Consider the following 9153-nt stretch of genomic DNA (forward strand, 5'->3'; position numbering starts at 1 on the left):
GGACTGTCGTCACAACATTTTTTCTATCTCCGTTTAATTTCTTCACTGTAAAAATCACTTTAAGTGTACTTGTATAGTGTTCTGTTGTTTGCATTAACACAAACAAGCATATTTCATATGAAATACAAGTATTTTGCAGTTGTATGTGTCTTGGTTTCAGGTTCCTATCCTTGTCCTTTGTCTTATTATTTTAATAAGTATACACAGCTTTTGCATGCCGTCAACAAAGATGGTCTGCTGATACTGTATAAATGTATCACACACTTTGTGGTGTGCTCATATGTCTGTATCAGCCTGCTGCTGTTGCACTCTGTGGTCTACACTGATCGGCAGAGAACAACACTATAAGTGAAGCATAAGTCAGTGTTTCTGCTTGAATGTTCAAGCACTGCTTCTGTTCTTATGTTTTTGTGGTTGATTTCTGTCCAACACCCACACTGCAGATTCTCACATTATTTTCTTTTTTGCTCAGAAGTTCAGCACGCTCATTACAGGAACAAAGCAACACAGAACTGTAGATTTTTTTTTTTTCTAAGATACAGAGAAGAAATGTAACCTGCATTAAAAAAATAATAATACTAAAAAAAAAAAATAGTGTGGCGAACATGGTATCAAACAGCAGATGTTTTCTTATGAAAATACCAGCATAACTACATTTACAAAAATATATACTGCAGTTTACTTGTTAGTAACTAAGCAAACATACATACAGCATAGCTTTAGAGGAGAGAATAGATCAGATTTTAAAAATGTCTGGTGAAATCAGGTGAAAGTTTCCCCATCCATTACTGTCAAATTAATAATAGTTAGGGGGAAAATGCAATACATAATTAGAGGTTATTTTAAGGAAATTTAAGATTTTTATTTTTTAAAATTTTTTTTTTTTTAGTTTTCTCAATCTCTGATATAATCTTCTTTTATCTCATGCTACAAATGTTTTGATGTTTTGACAGTTTAGAGTTTGAGCATGCATTTATTTTTTATCAAATTTAGCTTTTTCAAAATCATTTATACCAACCCCCATGAAACCTTTTCCTCAGCTCCACCCCGTTTTATTTACAGTGTTTTAATTCAACAATATAAACAGAAAACATAAATCAATTATTAAATGAATGTTGTAAAACAGCACAAATTATGAAAATTATTGAGCAAACAATAATAAAAAAAAAAATAACCTAACAATTAAACATGACACTTTGTGTGCTTTAATCGCGTTAGTTGTGTCAAATTAATGGCTGATATAGAAAAATCAGTCGCAGTAAATGGAGAAAGTAATCTGGTCAGCCTTAATATATTATTTTTTAAGCATTTCGACAGTAATTGAATTACTGTCGTTATCGTTAACATATATTCACAAATAAAATTAGAGCCCATAAATAAAATATGCATTTGTTGTTGCTAGTGTGAGGTTGCTGGCTGCAAACTGGCTATATTTGCTCACTTGTTGGTGCTTATGTGGTTCAAGGTGATATTTCTGCTCGCTCACTTGTTGTTGCTTATGTGATATTTCTGCTCTTCCTCTGAAACACGAGGAAACAGAGTCACTGCAAGACTTGACCAGATCCTCTCATGCACATGCACTCTGCTGTAGACATGATTTACTCTCTGATTCTCTCTGCGATTTTACTGCACATCTCAGGTAAAACACTTACACCTACAATTCTCTCTTAAATTTATTTGATCAATATTTTATCAATATTTTATTTATTAAATTTAAGCGTTATTAAACTATTGCATGGTGTTTTGTTAAACTTTCGCAGTTTATGGATGTTTTCGTTTACATTTAATCTCGTTTACAGATGCAGCTGGAATTAATGCACTGAAAATCGGAGTGAAATCTGGATCACCTGGAATTATTCCATGTCTATATGATACAAAACATAAAGAAAACCGTAAATACTGGTGTAAGGGGACACATTGGGTCTCTTGCAGTATATTGAGATATGCAAATGAGACAGGAAAATATTCCCTCACTGATTATCCAGCCCAGAGTATTTTTACAGTGCAATGGGAGAATCTGCAGACTTCAGACTCTGGATATTACTGGTGTGCTGTGGAGATCGGTGACTATAACACCCTAGACGCCGGTTATTATTTGTATCTGACGGTACAATCAGGTAAGAATATCTTTCCAAATTCCAAATTATTGTAACAAATAATGTAGCTAAATATAAATGATAAATCATGCAAAAGGTTGTTGTTGGACTTTGTGTGATAGCCTAGATATTTATTTCTGTAGCTAAAAAAAAAAAAGAATAACTAAAAAAGGAGAACTTGACAGGGCAATGACTAATCTAATGTGAACCGATGTGGCCATAATTGTGTTTAATTACTGAGATATCACTATTTTTCTTTAGTTACCTAATATAAACACTAATTAAGATTATAATTCCTCTGAACGATTCGGTTTGCAGTGAATCACAGAAACGAATGGTTCAGTGTGTTAGACCACTAAATTAAAAACCGGCTTAAGAATGAATCAGATCGTTCTGTTCTTAACTCTGTACAAATCGTTCGTTCTGGATCGGATTAATCTGATTAAGCGTTCTAAATAAGCGTTTTGTGGTACAAGTGCGACGTTGTCTGAAATCAGAATGGCAAATTGAAATTGAGGTCTACTGTAACCTCAGTGTATTTTATTATAGGCTGTTCTGTGCGCATCTGCGGAAGAATGCACGTCCAGCTGTAACCCTTACGAAAATTAACCATGGTTTTATTATAGTAAAAATGTAGTAACCATGTTTTTTGGTGTATTGAATGAATGATGCATTTTTTTTATTAATTAATTAATTAAATTTGTATTGTATTAATTACCATTCATTTTTAGAGCCACAGTTTTATTATTATTTTTATAAAACCATGGCTAGTTTAACTATAACCATTTATGTTTTTTTTTTTTTTTTACTTTCGTAAGGACAGAGTTCCAGAATTGTTAAAAAAATTAACTGGCTTCAAATGAAGGGTTATGATAACATTTACATTTTGGAAACAATAAGCCATTTGATTCAAAAATCTTTTCGATCCTTTTGTCTGTGTTCAGCTCCTGATGTGTCTGTGGAGAGCAGCAGTGTATCTGGACATGAAGGTGGTGATATCAGTGTTCAGTGTTTCTACAGTTCTAGATATAAGAATAAAGTCAAACAGTGGTGCAGAATTAAAGATCAGAGCTGTTACACAGTGGGGAGGACTAAAACATCCCAGAGTTCATCAGTGCAGATCAGTGATGATGGGAGAGGATCCTTCACTGTGCTGATGACTGGACTGAGACTGACTGATTCTGGCTGGTACTACTGCTCTGTTAGAGATCAACAGGTTCCTGTTCTACTCATGGTCACTGAACCCAGAAGAGGTAAAATCACAAACCAGTTTAATCATGGTGAAATTCTTAATGCCTATAAAATTTAATTAAAAACTAACATATTTTTTGTCTCTTTTCAAGCATTTACAACTATTCCAGCAGCTGCACCATCTGACTCTGAGACAGACATGTAGGTGTAAACTTGACAATCAGTCACATCCAAATGCTTTTCTAGCAGAACATTTTAATGTGGCATCACAACCAGGGGTTGTAAAAAGGCAAAATCTTTCAGTTTATATCTCTATAGTGATAGATTGTTAATTATGTATTTTTTAATAAAAACTAAATTTTATTCTGATTTTATTTTTTACCTAAAATAAATTATCTCTATCATGTAATTCCAAAAAGATACAACATTTTTAAAAAAATATTTTTTGATATTTAATTTTTTATTTATTTATTTATTTTTTTTGCAGGCACAAATTACTAAAAAAAAGTAAGGGACCGTTACACAGAGTTTATCAGACTGAATGTCTTATAGACTGCTCAGGAACAGTAATAGCGTGTTTAATAGCTAATTAAGATATGAAATGTATTAAATAATTTATTTATCTGAAAAACCATAAAAGGCAACGTAAAATACTCTGGATGCACCATATACTATGGAAACCCATTTCCACCACATAATAAATCATGTTTTGGTAAATCATAATTATGATTATGATATAAAATGTCAAAATAATGAGATGAGAAGTCAACATTATGAGATAAAACTGAAAACCTAGCAAAAGCTAAAAAAGCTAAAATCAAAATTTGACAAAGAAAAAAATTGGAAAAGTTGAAATAAAAGTTAAAGTTATGACATACGTAAGTAATAACTTTGAGATTAAAAGTTACAATTATACAATTAAGTCAAAGTTTCAAGATAAAAAGTTATGTCAGAATTTGATTTGTCAAGGAAATGGGCTTCCATAACAAACAGCTATAATGATAACATTATGTTCAAACTAAGAAACTTGTTTCTCTATTTCTGCAATTTCCAAGAGCTATGATTACTGATTCAAAACCTGAGACTGACATGTAAGTGTAAACATTGTTATTCAGTCATTCATAATAATTACTGCCAAACTGTTACGTGCACCATGCTAATGATATTTTTAATTGCAGAACTGAAACACATCCATCTTCAACAGCAGCCCCAGAGACTGTTAATAATGAAATACATAAGCAAAACAAGTATTTAAGGCATTTTCATCTGCATTTGCTTGAAATTATGGGCCTCATTTATAAAATGTTGTGCAGAAACCATTCTAAAATTGATCTTAAGATCATCTCTCAAATATGCGTAAGGGTGATTCATAAAAGGAACGTATGTACAGAAAACGCACGTAGCCTAACGCTTCTCTTTCAGATGTGAAATCTATGAATTGCAAATGATCTTGAGCTTGCACGCAAATGAACGGTTTCAGGTCTCTGCTTATAAATGACTCCTAATTAATGCCATTAACATGTAAAAGATCACCAGTCATCATCCAAATTCTTTCATTTAGAACAGCATGCTGAGTTTACATTTTCAAAAACCTGCAGTACTCGAACAAGAAAAAGTGCGTATGCCTGCTCAGACCCTGACGTGACTCTAAGCACTTTTCCACGTCAAAGCCAGTTTTTACAAATATGAGTGTTGACGTGGATTTAAGTGTACGCACACTCAAATCAAATCTGAGTGTAGCACGCTTTATAAATGAGGCCCCATATCTCTAAATTACAAACAAATGTTATGATAAAAACCAAATATGTCTCTTCATCACTACAGGTCTGATGTGATTCTGGCCACATGTTTGATTACGATGTTCATGCTGTTACTGATTATTACGCTTGTTGCCATAGTAACATGGAGGCTGAGAAAGAAGCCCGGTATTTGTGTATTTTATTCATAAACCCCTGTTAAGTCTAATTTTGGTTACACAAATAGCCTATCAGTGAACAGTTCTTAAGAGAACCTTTTTTTTTCTTAGTGTGAAGAACATAAAAATCTATAGAACATTATAGAAATAACTTTTTTTTTGTGGTTGTTATGGGGTTTAATCTTCATATCTCACCTTGACAGAGAGGGGTCAAATTAGAGAAGGACATTTTAACAGCACCAGAAATACAGTAAGTATTTTACGATTTTATTAATATATTGATTTAATAATACATTTAGACGTCTTTGGAGAAGAACACATTCACCCAAAACTCATTAGCTAACAGTACCATCTAAATGACATCCATCAGTCCAGCAGATGCTCCACATGTGTGTAACTGTCTGTTACTGAGATGCTGATTCCAAATGAATCATCATCATTTCTGTTTATTCACAGTCTTCTGTCTCAGTGGATGAAAATTCTGTGATTTACAGTTCTGTGATTACCTTTCGTAAAGCAGTAAGTGTCTCCTCTTGAGATTTTTGTAAAAGTGATGTGCAGTTTTGGCAGGGATTGTATGTTTGTCTAGTTAAAAATGGAAATTTGTTTGTAAATGATCACTATTTTTGCATATCCATTATCTGACACTTGTGGCACTGAAATGATACACTAGGGGTTATGATGCAGAAATGAGATTCTCAGTGCTGATCTGGTTTATTCACAGCCTTCATCATCACTGGATTCAGACACTGAAGCGATCTACAGCTCTGTGAAAAAAACACCCAAGGCTGTGAGTTCTGAATGAAGTAATGAGAAAATGAAAGTCAATAATTGTAAATTGATGATAAATCTATCTCTAAAGTTTCACTAAAACATGTGAGTCAGTGTTTTTTAAAAAATATATGCTGGTTGGCAATACTGTGAAAACAAAATAATTATTTAAGCCTTGCTGTACATAGTTTTGAAGTTTTTTTTGGTTAACAATCGTTTATTGATTACATTTGCATATTACAGGTATATTCCAGAATTATTGATTCTGTAATGATTCTTCTCACGCTTTCTTTTAAATCCACATTAGGCCTACATATTCTTTTAGGGCTACATAGCCTACAGTAAATGGCTACAGTAAGTTTAGTTGCAATGAAACCATTTTTTTAAATAATTTTATTTTTGATATTAAATTAAAATTGTATTAATTTCAATGGCACATTAAAAGAAACGACAATAAAATTGTTTGCATGAAATAGTTTATAGCCTATACCTTAATACACACACTTTCCTTATATTTAAATATATATATCCATCTTTTCTGTATATGTAGCACCATCTGCTGGACAATTTTACCTCTATAAAATTATAAAAAAAATATACCTCTTTTTTCATATAGAGTTCCAGAGCAACATAGTTTAGGAGTTTAATTCATTAGTAGGCCTAATAGTCAACTTTTTTGACGTAAGAGCGGCACAGCCTTTTTTTCCATTTATGTTTAATTGAACCAATGCAAAAAAACAAACAAACAAACAAACAAAAAAACATATACATACAGTAGGCCCTATATCACAGATATCACTGAACCCATTTTTTCATCAATAGTGCAGTTTTAACAACTTTCTATTTAAACAATTAGCAAACAGAGTCATAGAAGCTTTAAATCAATAGGCTACAGAAAAGCCTAAAATTGGAATCAGTGACTTTGTATTTATGAAGATGATACTGTCCACGGAGAGTTAGCTGGTCCCAAATCAAAAACTACATTTCAGAAAAGAAAAAAAAAAAGTTTGTTATACGCTCAGAAAAACAAGCCAATATACTTATTTCCTGAATTCCTCAAAAAACAACAAGTGTGAGATTGTTTCAAGGTTATATTTTATAAAGTGCATCATAAAGAGTGCTGAGCATTTGTAACTAACTTGAATATGCGAGGCTTCCAGGGTGCATTGCAGAAAGCAAGGGCAACCATATGTGTTTTTCTATACGAGACTCACTTCACTGAAGATGCTGCTTTTTGGGAAATGCAGTGGGGAGAGACTGTTTTGTTTAGTCATATGGCTCCAGTCGATCAGCAGGTGTCGTCAAATGCCTGCACAATTGCCCTGGGAAGGTTGGTCATTGCTGCTGTGGATCATTTTGAAGGTATTTAGCCTAGTGTTTATGGTTGTACCAGTGGTTTGCAAAACAAGATCTTGTTTTCTAATATTACAACAGTTGTTAAATCGAAACTTCATACAAAGTTTGTACTAACTGAATAAATAATAATACTAATAAAATTGGTTTGTCAAGCTTTGAAACTTTTGTGAATCATTTGTTTACAACCAGCGATTCGGAGCGTATCAAACTGCTAAAGTTACGTGATTTCAGTAAACGCAGCTTCATTATGTCACACTGTTTTGAAATTTGTGTTTCTTAGTGGGCCCCTTCTAAATACGGTAGAAGGGATACAGCTGCGGCTACTGGGCATGCGCACATCGATATAGCGTAATTTTTATCTCATTGTACAACAATAATTACTGTTTTTGCACTATTGTAAGGCAGGGTTCCTCAATAGTTTTCACAGAGGGCCAAATTCTGCCAACAATACCGAGCCAAGGGCCACTAACCATGTTAGGACCAAAATGTTTGCTGTTGTTGTTGTAGACCTCAGATTTTGAAAATAAATTAAAGCAGACTGGTAGTAGGTTCAAATTGTTATCTCAATGTGAAACAACTCGTGTATTTAATAACAACGATGGTATCAGTTACTCACTCACTATAAGGGATACAGTTACGGCCGTATAGTCACACTTGTATGGGTATGGAAGCCAGATGGGGCCAAGAGTCCTTAAACAGAACACATGCCATGAAATTTGACCTTGTCAACTCGATGTTTGTCTGTGTTAACACGACAACACACTATATTTGAAACTATATTTGCATAGGCTATGTGACTCAATTCATAAAGGATGTCCTATGCACCTATGCAAATATTAGGTGTTATATTTGTTCATGAGGAATCATGCATCAGTACATTGTGTGTGATGTCTGTCTTTTGCCATGATTTATCATGTCTTATTTAGTTGTTTAGGTCAAAGGTCTTTTTTTTTAGGTATAAAAATCTTAATTAGCATTGTAATATTAATTAAATTACTCTAGCATAGTAGTACTTTGCAGTTTAAAAATAAACTTCTGTATGTCTGGCCACCAGTCCCTATGTAACAGACGATACAATTTAGTAATAATGCTGCTTCTAATTAAGTGATAAAAAGCAGTTGCAAAAGTTGTACAAAATGCACACTCATCCTTGCCCAAAATAAAATATGCAACACCTGGGGCAGTCTTGCGCACTTATTTCCTGCTTTGTGCACGCACTTTCAGGCAATTAATTGACTCTTGTTGGCCTGTTTCGTCAATTATATACAACACTTTCAGTAAATCATTTGCAGCCGGTTTGGTAAAAGGTGTTTTATGCATGTTTGAATTGAGTTTTGGTTACATTTAGATTTAGATTTTACCAGCACACGTCACCAGCATGTGGTTTTTTGAGCGCTTTGAAAGAGTGGATCATTGTGCAGAGCAACTGGTGTGGTTGATTCAGTGTCATATCATTTAAAGGTTAATTTCTCCCATTATTAATGGCTCTTGCTCATATGACCAAGTTTCATAGTGTGACTTTAACATTTAGCCAACAGCATGCTTTACAGACAAAACAGATCATTTAAAGTCAGAAGCATCAAAACTTCTGACAGAAAAATGTTGGATATGTAAAATATATTTATCAAAATCAGTGTTTTGTATAGCATAATGCAAATATAATTAGTCTAATTGAGAAATACAGTTTATCGAAAAGTGAAATGATCACACACATCATCATCTTATATCCCCCTAATAGTGAAACAGAGGAATAGAAGAATTGAATGGAGAATAGAGAGAATACAGAAATGTGACTGTGACCAGAATATAACTTTCATAAAGGAT

The sequence above is a fragment of the Barbus barbus genome (genome assembly GCF_936440315.1).
Source record: "Barbus barbus genome assembly, chromosome: 26".
Classification (NCBI taxonomy): Eukaryota; Metazoa; Chordata; class Actinopteri; order Cypriniformes; family Cyprinidae; genus Barbus; species Barbus barbus.